The following is a 13,451-nucleotide window of genomic DNA, read 5'->3' on the forward strand; positions in this document are numbered from 1 at the left end:
ATTTAACAACTGACGCAGTTACACAAATCTTTACATGGGTTACGTCTGCCTGAGGTTTTGTCAAGCTCTGTTACCTAAACTGAATACAACGTTAACTTGAATGTACAATACTCAACAAACTAATAAAACTTGCAGCCCAGCTTTGCATTTCCAGGTATATATCAAATTGCAGGTATGATTTGCATATGTATGTACGTATAGTACCTTATTCGAATGATCCTTTTGTGTCCAGATCCGGGTCGAATGACACATTTGCCAACTCGGCCGTAGTATCAGGCTTCGTTTATGCTGGGTGTTGCTTTGCAGCCCATTAGACCAATCATTGAATAATGAATTTTAAAATGATGGTATATTGAAGCAATAGGTTTTCTGTTCTTCTTCTGCTGTAATCGCTAAAAAAATATACCTTGTCCTGCAGGCGTATATAGTGACGGGAAATGTGCGTCGATGTTCTCCACAGTTGTTTGTACGCTAATGCCACTAAATACGGTACACTTCTTTTATGACCTTTCCACCCTTTAATTACTTCTCAGTCGGTTAGTTCTGGATACACAATTGGTCTTATTGTTGGACGAACTCGTGATTTTCATTGCATTCATACCCGCAAGGTTATATCCGATCAGCTAGACGTGCATTCAACCCCAATGTGTACACCGTTTGACTGAGCAGAGGAAAGAAGAGAATCATTACTGTAGAAAACCATCGAATTCATAGGTAATACGTGACAACATGGGGCAGTACGTCGTAAAGGCTTGAAGCAAAGGTAAGCTTCAGTATTGCTTATATGTAATTTTCCCCTTAAAATTACGGTTTTAATTCTTTCACTTGTATTTTTCTCTTACTTTTGCTGTCTTTTATCCAAGGGGGTCGGCGGTACATGATAATCAGGTCTTGCTGTTTGTTGCTGAAAAATAATAAGCTCAAGCATTTTTGTATGAGAAATTATCGATTACCGATAGAAATAAATTATTGATTTTGGTAATAGATCGTCTCTCATTTATTTTGGACAATTACAGCAGGTGGAATATCGTTTACGTGGAGGAGGGTGTGTTATTGCACGCAACTGTGCATGTTAATGTTGGTGTATTTTTTTCTCCCACCCCACCCCAACTCCTAAAACTTCCGATATAAAAGATTATCATTGTTTGAAACAATAATTGTCGACGTACTCGACTAGTATTCCCAGCGTTACATGGCACGGCTGCTTTGTGTGTGGTGGGGGATTAGGGAAAGGGAAATAAATGGAGGCAGGAATGGGAGGAAAAGTATACCGTAATTTCACCACATATTATTCTTTACGTTTTTGACCCATCCTGAAAATGATAAATAACCGCTACTTGTAATATTAAATCCCCGGCTATAAGTAATAAACTGCAGCTCTGCTCCTCCCAACCCTAACATTAACGTATATATCCAACTTTTAAAATAAGTTATACAAAATATAGTGTACTTTTAAATGGCGTCTGCACGAAGTTGTATTGACTATCTGCTCTCGGCCATTTTTTCCCCTGACATTGGAAGGTAAACTCATTGGTCCGCAAAACTATACAGCTTACATTCCATTTGCTGATTATAATCAGTTCTACACTCGACAGTGGCGATACACCACATTAATTTTATGTATGTATCGAAGTATGATTCGCCCATGGCGATTTAATACACACAAAATGTCGTTTATTGACAGTTGTTTAAGTACTATCGAACTATCAATGTTCGTTTTAGCATTTATAAGCGAATGCATCTATTCGTGGCTATATATCCTTTTATAAATAATTCGAGTTTTAATGGATTTATCTCCATATTCAGGTATAGGCGTATAACAGTAAGCAAAGATTTTGCTTGAGCACGCGGAGGAGAATGAATACTCTCTCTCTCTCTCTCTTATATATATATATATATATATATATATATATATATATATATATATATATATATATATATATATATATATATAGTGTCAATTCAGAGCAGACCAGAACAGAACAAAATGTTTGCTAATGAATGAAAGTAAATCTTAGGTCATGCATAAGTGACAAATGACAATACCATAACTGCTAAAATATTATAAGGCAACATCAAAAAACTATTGAGACACAAATCACATCATTGGTAAACATTACAATTTGAACAAGAATAACATTCAGAGGTACTGGGAGAACATTTCGGTACATAAATGTAACATTGTTATCGCATGAAATACTGACTCTCCTGGAGTGCACAAAAGTCCTACAAGAAGAAGCAATAATATATTTTTTGGAAGTATGACAAATTTCAGTATCCACAAATAGCCCGAAGTTTATGATATTGTATTTATTATACATTACAAATTTGGCAACATTTTGAAGAATGTTGCGTGTATTGGTAGCAAATAAGGTTTGTAGCTTTACAATAGAAGGTTTGTTGTATAACAAATGTTTAGAAACATATCCATTTCTTTGATAAATTTGGTAAACTGACTAAAAGATGGTATTTGTCAACGCTGTCGTTTTTATCACTCTTATTACATGTTTTTTTTATATAAAAACCGTGTATTGTCCAAACGATGGGTTTCAACGGGGAGTCTGTGTCTGGAAGTGCTCAACTTTTCAACACCGATCCCTAGGTAACAGTAATAAATAATTTTCCATATTTTGGTCTTCTTTTTTAAACAATGGTACAATTAATTTTCATATGGATGCTAAAGTCACCAAAGATGGTCTTTCTTGTATATGAATGTCTTTCAAAGTTTATGTTATTATACCCCGCCGTCATACGAAAGACTTATACAAATGCTACTAACACCTGCCTCGCTAGGCGCTCAGAATTAAGAGCTTAGTGTTAAAACCGGTCGGCCTTATGTCAGGATAATATGACTGGGTGTTACATCTGGCAACACTATAAGCTTCCATACTACAGCTATCGTAGCGATATGACTGACAAATTGTTAAAGCTACGTTAAAATTACAAATTAGACACACACACACACACACACACACCTTTCGGATTATCAATACATTCATAACAAAACTGGTCTGGTCTCAGAACAGTTATCAAAGTGCTTGTTATGCTGTTCATTAAGTATTAACGTTAGCATTGGTCTCGTGCAAATGTATTTGATAAAGGAGACTCGATGTTTTAGCTCATTTACCATCGATAATAGACATCCAAAATCATATCATTCGGATTTGATAATTATATCAATAATGATCCTTCTGAGTTCTGAATAAAGCATATAAGTGGGAGTACTTTTCATCAGTCTAAGAATGCTTCTTAAACATTCAATATCCAAATTTGTAATAATTGTGATACTTTCAAATCCCCAACCTTCACATCCATTGTTTAAAATAGTTAATATAGCATAATCGAAAAGATGCTATTGGTAGATTGAATTATCCAATTTTTCGGTCATGTAGGTGCAGGGCTTTTCTAGTTCGATAAACGGTGTATTTATATGATTTAACAAACGTTCGAGTTTTAGAAAGAAAAGCACCTAAATATTTAAATTCAGCACAAATTCTATTAGAATTCCGGCAATTGCTGCTCTGTATTTATCACCTTTTCGTGTATCAACGAGCAAAGTCGTGGTCTTTATGAAATTGGTACTCAATTTTCATAACTTTGAGTATTCATCAAAAACCGTTAAATTATGTTGTAAATATTGCTTAGTCAGTACCAGATGTTAGTGTCAACGGCGTAAAGCAGTGTAAAAATTCGAAGGAAATAGGACATACAGTACTCGGAAAAATATAACTGCATACTAGTGCACACATTTTATAACATATTTTGTCAAAGTCATTTATATGCGTGATAAATAAATGGAATGAAAAATTTTCACCTTGCTTCGTCTCACCATTACTAAACTGAAAGAAAACGGATTGCTCTCGCGCATAACTGACGCGAGACTAATTTTATAATATACTATTGTTAATATTTCCTCAGTGACATTGTTTTCTAATCGTTTCATCTAGAGCCTCATACTCCAAACATTGTAGAAAAAGCTATTAAAAGCACAAAACAGGTACATCTTGCAAGATTTTAAATTTTTAGTAACAGCGTGAAAGGAAAATATTTGATATTTAGCTGAAAAGCCTGACCTGAATCCGGCTTTGTTCTCTTTAAGAAAATCACGACAATGTAATAACTTCTGAAGATTTTTTTATAAAAAAACCAAATGTAAAAAGTTTACTAAAGCAGCACAAAATCATGATACGGCTATAATTATCAGGTGAGGTTATGTCCCCTTTCCCTGTATATATTGGTCTAATTAGTCAAACGTCCGGAATCAGACCAGTATCGAATATTATATTGAAAACAAAATAAATATAAGGGCATAAACATATCAGAGGTGCATTTATATATTTGTTTAATACATTATCATGCGAGACGTGTCTATATATTCTTGAGACTTTAAAAAAAAAACTCATAATTTCTGCCTCAGTAATTTCAGAATTAATAATTTCATCGTTGTAATTACTTTCAATATTTATGTAATCTGCAGAATCAATTTTGTTTTCCATTTCGTTGTCAGTATTCACTTTACAAACCTATTAGCAATATTTTTTGCGTTAAACAGTTTTCCATGTTTTTGCAAAGGTTTATTGGGTATTTTTATTTTATTTTACTTGCATGCCCAACAAATGTCTTATTTTTATGTGTTTGTTTATAGCTATGTATTTTTCTTACAAGGTAATATTGTCTGCGGGCCTTTTGGAATACTGTTAGTACAAATGTTATTGCAATTTGAAAAACCATAAATAAATGGGGGGAAAATAAAATATAGAAGAAAATATTTTTACAAATATCGCTTCCGAAGAAACCCCTTTTGTCGACATTAATCCTAACATCATCTGTTATCTGTATTAGTAGCAACAGTGGTAGCAACAACTGCATTAGTATGTGTTACTTTGAGACGGCATGCAATTCCCTTGACCGTTTAGACCTAATACATTAACTGAACCGCTACCGGTATACATCCCAAGTGCATTGCAAGAACTGACAAGAATTGACTTTGTCTTAATAAAGAAATATTAAAAATATTTCATTATCAGATACACACGACAGACAACTCTGTATCGCCTTCACAACGGATGTAATAATTTAGTTGTCACACTACCTAATGTACTTCCGAGTTACTTAAGCATCCGTGAAAAGGGCTTACATTTCCGCGGGTTTTCGTATGCAGTGTAATATCATCCAGTTGTATGAAAGGTGGACACTTTCTCTGTAAAAGTTGTTGCAGGGATTGTTCAATAAATTATTTTTGCTTTAGATCATTCTGGTTTGCTATTATTTGCGAGCTGAGTATATACTTTACATTCTCAATCCCCGGGATATCATATAATATGTAACCACGTTCTTTGTCTTTCATGCTTTTACATCTTTCTTTAATTTTATCGAATCTATTCCAGTTATTATTAATGTATAAATGTACATAAATACATTATATATATTCTGTAATAAAATGTGCTAAGGTACTTGTACCAGTGTAATTAACATATTATATATGTTGAAATCAATTAGATCAAATAAATCTGTCGTGTACATTTTTCCCTCTAAAGCGCGGGCCTCATAACGATCTTTTTTAAAGCCACAACGAGTAATATAAAATAACTAGATAAAATCAGGTTGCAAAAGCCTGCTATAAAATGGATCAGAAAACTTTCGAAGTAGATACGTTCTATGATAGCCAATAAATCAGTATCTGTATGAATTGTTCTGTCATGCCTGACTGATAACTCCAGCATAATAAATGTTTCCATTTTCTAAAATCCTGTGAAACTCAACGCGTTGCACCACCTGACACATATATTTCCCGAACGAATGTATATTGTATTGAAAGCTTGACGTCATCCCAAAATATTGAAGTTGTGTATGACTCGATCCGTTTATATACTATATATTATCGAAAATATGTCAATTAAATTATGTCAGTTATACGTATTCGTTACTACATTACATGAAAATATGTGACGAATCCGTAATAGGTAATTAAAACTTATTATATTTAATAAAGAGGGAACTAAAGGAGTGAAAATGGGAAAGAAATGTTTCCAGAAAACATCTTAGGTGTCCCTAGAAGTACAGAATATATTCCACTGATAGCATTTCAGAGAGGATGTACTAAATTTAAGAAAGATTAGTTTAAGATATTTGCTAATAAAACTAAATTCCCCACAGAATAACCGATAGAACAACATCTGTTTTTTGACAAACATGGTAGCAATGTGTAATAAAACACAGATTTTAAAAGAGTCGAAAGCCGCCAAGGGTTTTACTGGTTGCAAACAGTTGATGTTTGCTTATTATGGAAAATGGTGGTTTCATTATTCGAGTAACTTGAATATTGATGAGAGAATGTGTTTTCAGGTGTAAGTACTATCTCTTCAGAGAAGAAATGAATACGTAATTTTATACACTCATAACCATTTTAAAATATTTAATATCTGAAAACGGTTAGTTTTTAAGCTTCCTGTTTCGCACGACGATGTGGTGTGTTATTACTGAAATCATGTTTATTTCAGACTCTGGTTGGAATTCTCGCATGGCGAGAATCACGTTTTATGTTGCGGGCGGCATTTAGCTCCATTAGCCACTGGGTGAACATTACCATACTATCCACTAAAAACCATACAATGATGGCCACTTAAAGCAAAATGAACGACCCTCAAAACGAAATAAAATCGTTCACATCCTTTCCCCCTCGACAAAACAATTCCTGGATCCAGGAATAGTGGTGGTGGTGATTGCAGTATTAGTAACATCAATATAAGCAGAGGCAGTAGCAGTGGTAGTAGTAGTGACAGCCATGATGATATTAACGACAATAATGAAACGTGTGCGGTTGTTGTTGTCGTAGGTTTAACGCCATATTTCAACACAAGATAGGCTTTACATGGCGGCCGGAATAACTAGTCGAGGAAGAACCCTGGAAAACCCCGGGAAACACCACCGACCCACTAGAAGCTACTGGCAGGCTTTCTCACGTACCCATGTTAGCCGAGCCTGAGACTATAACTCACGCAGACAGAGGTGAGATGGCAGTGATCCGTAACAGTGAGCGCTTTAGACCACTCGACCACTCGCCCTACCCCCCCCCCCCGAAACCTGTGTGGCTGTTGACATCTGAGATTATTTTACTGTATTTTACTGGGCCGTTTCATTTATTGGTTTTATCGACCGGAGAACATTTTAGACCCGGGACCACAAATAATTAGATCGACTATTGTACGGAGCTGAAATTCGAACAATAAATGCTCTAATGTAATAGTTTCATTATAGCGTTACCCTTTCTTCCGCGTACGTAAAATTGAGAGAAAGTGAATATATATATATATATATATATATATATATATATATATATGTACACACACACACACACACACACACACACATATTAAGGTTTCTGTCTCTAATATTGAGGCAAAACGCTTACGGAATTTGACTTTCAAAATTACAATACTTCAACGCTTACTATTTGAAAAGATGTAATTAGGCAATTATCACCAGAATATTCTGTTCTAAAAAAACATTAAGTATGGACACACGGGATACTACCGCCGTGATTGAATCACTCGCGATATATTCAGCCTATTATGTGCACAGCTTTGCAAAGATGTAATATTTATCTATCGGGTTATACAAATGTAATACATCACTTTCGGCTGTTTTTGTCGGCAGTAATTCGGCCAGGTTTATAGCTAGTTTTACAAAATTCAACGTAACAATGCAAATAAATGGTAAAAGATATTAAGCAAACTAAACCGATCTTGTAAAAAAATTATAGTAAAATTCAACATTGTATTAAAAAGAATAAGCTCACACGTAGAAGAGAATCAACAATGAATATGACGTAATGTGTTTACTACGTGTCGTTTATGGGGAAGAATTACTTAAGAATTTAAAAACAGACTATACGCCGTGAAATTTCTTGAGAATGTCGTTCTTGCGACACGTTTGGTAGCATAAGATATTGTACTTGTGAGGCAACTTCTTACAAAATTGGAAACTTGGATTGAGATGGAGAATTTTTTAAGGTATACGTTTCCATCTTTTATATAATGTATTTATTTATATGATTCTAACATATACATAGTAAATAAGATTTTCTGGGGTACACGATCAAGACAATCGTGGAGTGGGTCTTCATGCTGGCATTTCGAAATCACATTTTCATATGCATTTTGAGTCGACATATGGGATATGTTTGCAATTTATGAATATCACATTTCATAATTATAGTAAGCGACCGTTCAATCTTGATACAAAAAGGATTTTTGACCCAAAATAACATGTGATCCAATGTTTACAGAAATGACGTAATATATATATATATATATATATATATATATATATATATATATATATATATATATATATATATATATATATATATATATATATATATATATATATATATATCATATGACCGCTCCGGTGACCTAGTGGATAAAGTTTCCGCCTCGGATGCCGGAGATCGTTGGTTCAATCCCCGGCCGAGTCATACCATAGACTTACAAAAATGGCACTAACAGCTGCCTCGCTTGGCGTTCAGCATTAAGAGGTTGGTGTTAGGACTGGTCGGCCTGGTGTCAGGATAATGTGACTGGGTGGGACATCGTGCTACATGTCTGCGGCATGATGCCCCAGTGCTAGACATCACTATAAACTGCCACATAGCAGACATCGTAACGATATGACTGAACAATTGTCAAAAGCTATGTTAAAAATCAAAATCACAAATCATATGGCGAAAAAACAGTTCTTTCAAGTGCACTGGATCCAGCAAGGGATCATGTGTGTCATGGATTGATAAAGATAAATGCAATAAACTGACAACGAACAGTGAAAAACTAGTATCTAACTAGCCTGAGCGCTTTCGAGTCTTAATTAGTCTTTTTAAATGGCAAATACAAAACATAGACAGGACAAACAAATAAAACAGGAAAAGCCGTTGTGTTTGCAAAACTTTACCTGGATGTTTCTACATGAATTAAACTTTTATTTCAACTTGTTGATGATGTTGGACAATATTTGTATTGACCAAGAAATTGATGAGCCACAACGACATATGTTTTCTTTTTTTTCTTTTTTTGTGTAAATTTATGTAAGCACAAATTATATCCCGGATATTTCATTGCTATAGTAGTAGTTGTAGGCTACTAAGCAAACTTAGAGAATTGTTTAAAAGAAAATGTTTCGGCTATAAAATACATTTTTACTTGCGCATGGCGGTCTGTTTCTAGTCTTTTTGGTTTAAACCGCTTGGTGTGAATGTTCTAAGGTGGCGCATCCGGTAAAATTCCTTTTCTTTCCTGGTTTTGGATCTCTAGTTGTGGATGTGAGCAGTTTCAATAAGTTTTGTATCACTGAAAGTGTTTTCAGGGATGGAGAAATGTTCTGCGACCAGGCTTCTGTCAGATTCTTTTTCATCCAGTCAGAGCTATGACGGTTGGTCCTTTTGTGTAGCTCTTTACTTTCTCCGACATAATGAAAACTACATATCTTACATGTGATTAGATAAATTACATTCTCTGTTTTGCACGTTTTGTTTGGACCGTGTATGTTTAGCATTTTTTTAGTCACTGTGCGAGAAAACGTCATGGTCTCTATCATATGTTGACAGATTTTGCACCTTTCATCGCCACAGGGGCCACCAGATTGATTAGGGAGGGTGGTCTTGATTAGTGATTGGCTTTAGTTTCGCCATGACTAGGATGTCCTTGAGGTTTTTCCGGTCTTCGGTAGGTTACCACATGTTTATTCGGAAGGATTAATTTTAGTGCGTTCGACGATTCCACGATCGGCCAGTGTTTCTCGATGATTTTACCTACTTTGGGGTTATCTGGATGGTAGGTGAGGATAATGGAATAATATCAGCCTTTTCCTTCTTTCCACATTTTAGGAGGTCATCCCGGCTTGTTGTTTAGCCCTTTTGGGTTGCCTCTGCAATCAGGTCTTTGTCGTAGCCTTGGTAAATTAAATAGTTAGATAGCTCTTCAGATCTATTCAAGAATTTTTCACCGTCGGAGCAAATTCTGAGCATCCTCAGTGCCTGGCCATATGGGGTGTTTCTAATGCAGTGTTTTGGATGACAACTGGTTGGGAGGAGATACTGGTGTTTGTCGGTTGGTTTCGAGTATATAGTAAATGTCTGTATGTTGTTTGTTTTCTACTAGTCTGGTTGTTGTGTCCAGGAAAAACGTGGTGTGAGGTGGAGACATCTGCCGTGAATTTTATTGAAGGATGGACGTTGTTTGCCTTTAATATGAAATCATCTAGACCTTCTCTTCCGTGTTTCCACTTCATTTCTATATCATCGATAAAGTGTACCCATTGGGATGGTGTAAGTTCAACCGATGTTAAAAGATGATCCTCCAGTTTTGCCATAAACTTATTAGCATACGAAGAGGCTATGTATTTACCCATTGCGGTTCCATTGGTTTGGCGGTAGTTTTCTTCATTAAATTCAAAGTTTCTGAGTTTTAGGATAAGCTTCAGGAGATGGACTAGGAAGTGTGTGGGTGGATTGTCTACAGTTCTTGTTTCCAATGCTTCTCTATACGACTGTATCCCTTTGTTGTGTGGTATGTCAGTAGACAAAGATGTGAGGTGGAAGGCAACTACCAATGTATGTGGCAGTAATGGTTCGCTTGTTTTGCTTTTCATGAGGTAATCTGCCGTGTCATGAAGATATGATGGTAATCTTTGGACGTGTGGTCTCATAAAATGATATAACTATTTTGATAACCTTTATGTGGGGTGCCAGTTACCGGAGATTATAGGTCTGCCGGGTTTCCTTGTCTGTGGAAATTAGATAAAATATAAAATCTACCTGCCCTTGGGTTTTCTGGGCTTAAGTAGTTTCTCGTTTTCTGGTATATGTGCCCGATTTGGTACGCTTCGTCAATAATATTAGTGATGTTTTTTCATATTGTAGTGTTGGATCATGGTCTAGTTTTTGGTAGAGCGTAGTGTCACTTAGTTGTCTACTTGCTCCACTAATGTAGTCTTCCCTATTTATAACGGACTTATCGGATTCCTTATATGAAGACTTAATTATGATATCTGTTCTGCTTTTGAAAGAATGTAGGGCATTTGTTTCTTCTTTTGTTAAATTAGAGTATATTTTAGTATGGTTGATGTGTCTGGAAGTGTCATTTTCAAATGAGTTGAGAAAGGCTTCTAGATTTGGAATTGAATGTTTGGTAGAGTTCAATTACTTTACTTTCTAAATATTGGTTGGACATAGCTTATATTTTTCTCTGTTTTTTTATTGGCTGCAAAGCAAAATGGGCCATGAGTATTAGTCGGCGGCTAACCAAATCAGTGTCTTTTTTCAGCTTCCATCTTTCATGTTTCTTTGGACGGGGACAAAAATTCAAACCTTTCGATACAAGTTTTACTTCTGCCTCGGTAAGTTCTAACTTTGAGATATTGACCATAGAGTTAGTAACAGTTGAATTGGATTTTGCTATATAGTGCTTACTATACTTCCTTATACGGCGATTTTTCCTCTTACATTTGTTTTAGAACAAACTTTGTCAGTTTTCTACTCACAAGTGATTTGGTTGTAAATCATGTCTCCTAAGTTTTCTTTCTCTGACCTTGTATAGTTTTGCAGAAAGTCTTTGTTGATCCTTTATATATGAATAATTTACTTGGCCAGGGGCCTGGGATCTTTTTTAAAATGTCCAGCTCTCACATAACTGATAATTGATCATGCTGTGATTAATCGCAATATTCCAGCATGTTGTATCAATTACACTATTTGAATAAATAAATGAATTATCTTGAGATAAAAGAAATTAATATGTCTCAGTTCCAATGAAAACCACAGGCCCTCACCATCCAGAAAATGAAATGGCCAGACCTAAGAGGGCACACAGATAAAAATCGAAAGTATTGATACTGAAGTGTATAGTTTACTAGCTACTGCTATTATTTTAATAGAAAGGGAACATTGAGTGGGGTGTCAAAAGATAAATGTAAACACCAAGTTAAGACATTTACCAGTGAGTTATAGCAAAACAGTGCTTCAGCAAACGAGAAAATTGTTAGAGAAATTACGAAAACGTTTGAGAAGAGAAAACAACAACCGGTTAACAATGGTCATGTGCCGTTTTGAAAAGTAAACAGGCGTGAAGAAGATAATGCTCATTCGTTTGTGAACTAGCGACAGTTCGTTAATTCATGTGTGCACACGATCATATATATATATATATATATATATATATATATATATATATATATATATATATATATATATATTGTTATGTATATTTAATTTAATTATTTATCTTTTTGTTTTTAGATTTTTATTTCATTACATGCTAATGTAATGTAATATTGTTTGCTGGATTTGACTTTGTCCACAGTTGAAACATGATATTTGTTGCTGACCTTGTTACAAAATCATTTGCAGTTTTGGTAAGCAGCTTTCATTTTTTATCTGTCTCAGAGTAAGAATCATTAAGTTGAGTCAAGGTCATACCTGGACAATGTGATAATTATCGTGTAACAAACTTCTCTTATTTACAAGGATGAACTCTTGACCCCCATCCGGGTATCTGTTTTGCCTTTTATTTAGTCTTATAACTGATGTTCTAATAAAGAATTGTCAGTCCAGCTAAAAGCATTTGGCACGTTAAGTTGTATTATGTTATGACTAGTTGGAGTTGAATTCATTTTCCTTTCCCCTCTTATGTGTAAGGGACAAAATAAGGAAACATAGGGAGTGGGAGAGAAAGGCATATTGCGCTGAATGAAAACATTAAAACTGAACTTGCACCAAGTAAGCTACAGTAATCTGGTTCGTCGTAACGGTATGTTTACGATTCCCTTGGGGTCTGTCTTTATGTTTATAATATCGATGATACATAGCAGCAATAACAAGTCAACAATAGACCTTTATATTAAATTTGTCGGTTACAAGGCTAACATACTGTAATGTATTTAACGCCTTGTTGTTGTTGTTTCTTAAACATATTATAATGCTCTAAAAATCAATTATTAATTATTTAATATAAAAATATCTAAATGGACGCCATCATCTCTCTCTCTCTCTCTCTCTCTCTCTCACACACACACACACACACACACACACACTGGGTTATTGTAGCTAGATATGGGCAACAATCCATGAAACCCCGAGATTTGGGGATTTCCGCTTGTGTCATACGACGATGTCTTTGGACCTATGAATGATGGTGAAAGTTAGTCAAACCGTTCAAAGGAGAGAGAGAGAGAGAGAGAGAGAGAGAATGTTATAGTCTTTATAAATGTTAATTAAAGCAGAATAATGACAGATGAACTGTCAATATAGTAAAATGTTTTAATTAGTTTTAAGTATCTTTTGTTGGTTTGTCATTTTGCTTGGTTTCTATTACACGCTTATTTCCATACACCAGTACGTGAATGCCTGACAGTTCAGGTTCAGCGTACAAGACGTTAACCATGTTTTAGTTCACTACTTT

General features: G+C 35.0%; 1 protein-coding gene across 2 annotated transcripts in view; it reads left to right on the forward strand.

Annotated features, from left to right (window-relative positions):
• The first annotated feature begins 256 nt into the window (after window positions 1–256).
• The window catches only part of LOC149793769 (uncharacterized), an 88,803-nt gene continuing 75,608 nt past the window's right edge, over window positions 257–13,451 (forward strand). Inside the window, exon 1 of one of the 2 annotated variants that reach the window (XM_089967761.1) lies at window positions 257–763. The gene's annotated coding sequence lies outside the window, so the exon portion shown is untranslated. The remainder of the gene's footprint in view (window positions 764–13,451) is intronic. The other variant, XM_089967757.1, reaches the window with a different exon arrangement.

Source organism: Sinohyriopsis cumingii, chromosome 8 (assembly GCF_028554795.1).
Source record: "Sinohyriopsis cumingii isolate HCF-2022 chromosome 8, ASM2855479v2, whole genome shotgun sequence".
Lineage (NCBI taxonomy): Eukaryota > Metazoa > Mollusca > Bivalvia > Unionida > Unionidae > Sinohyriopsis > Sinohyriopsis cumingii.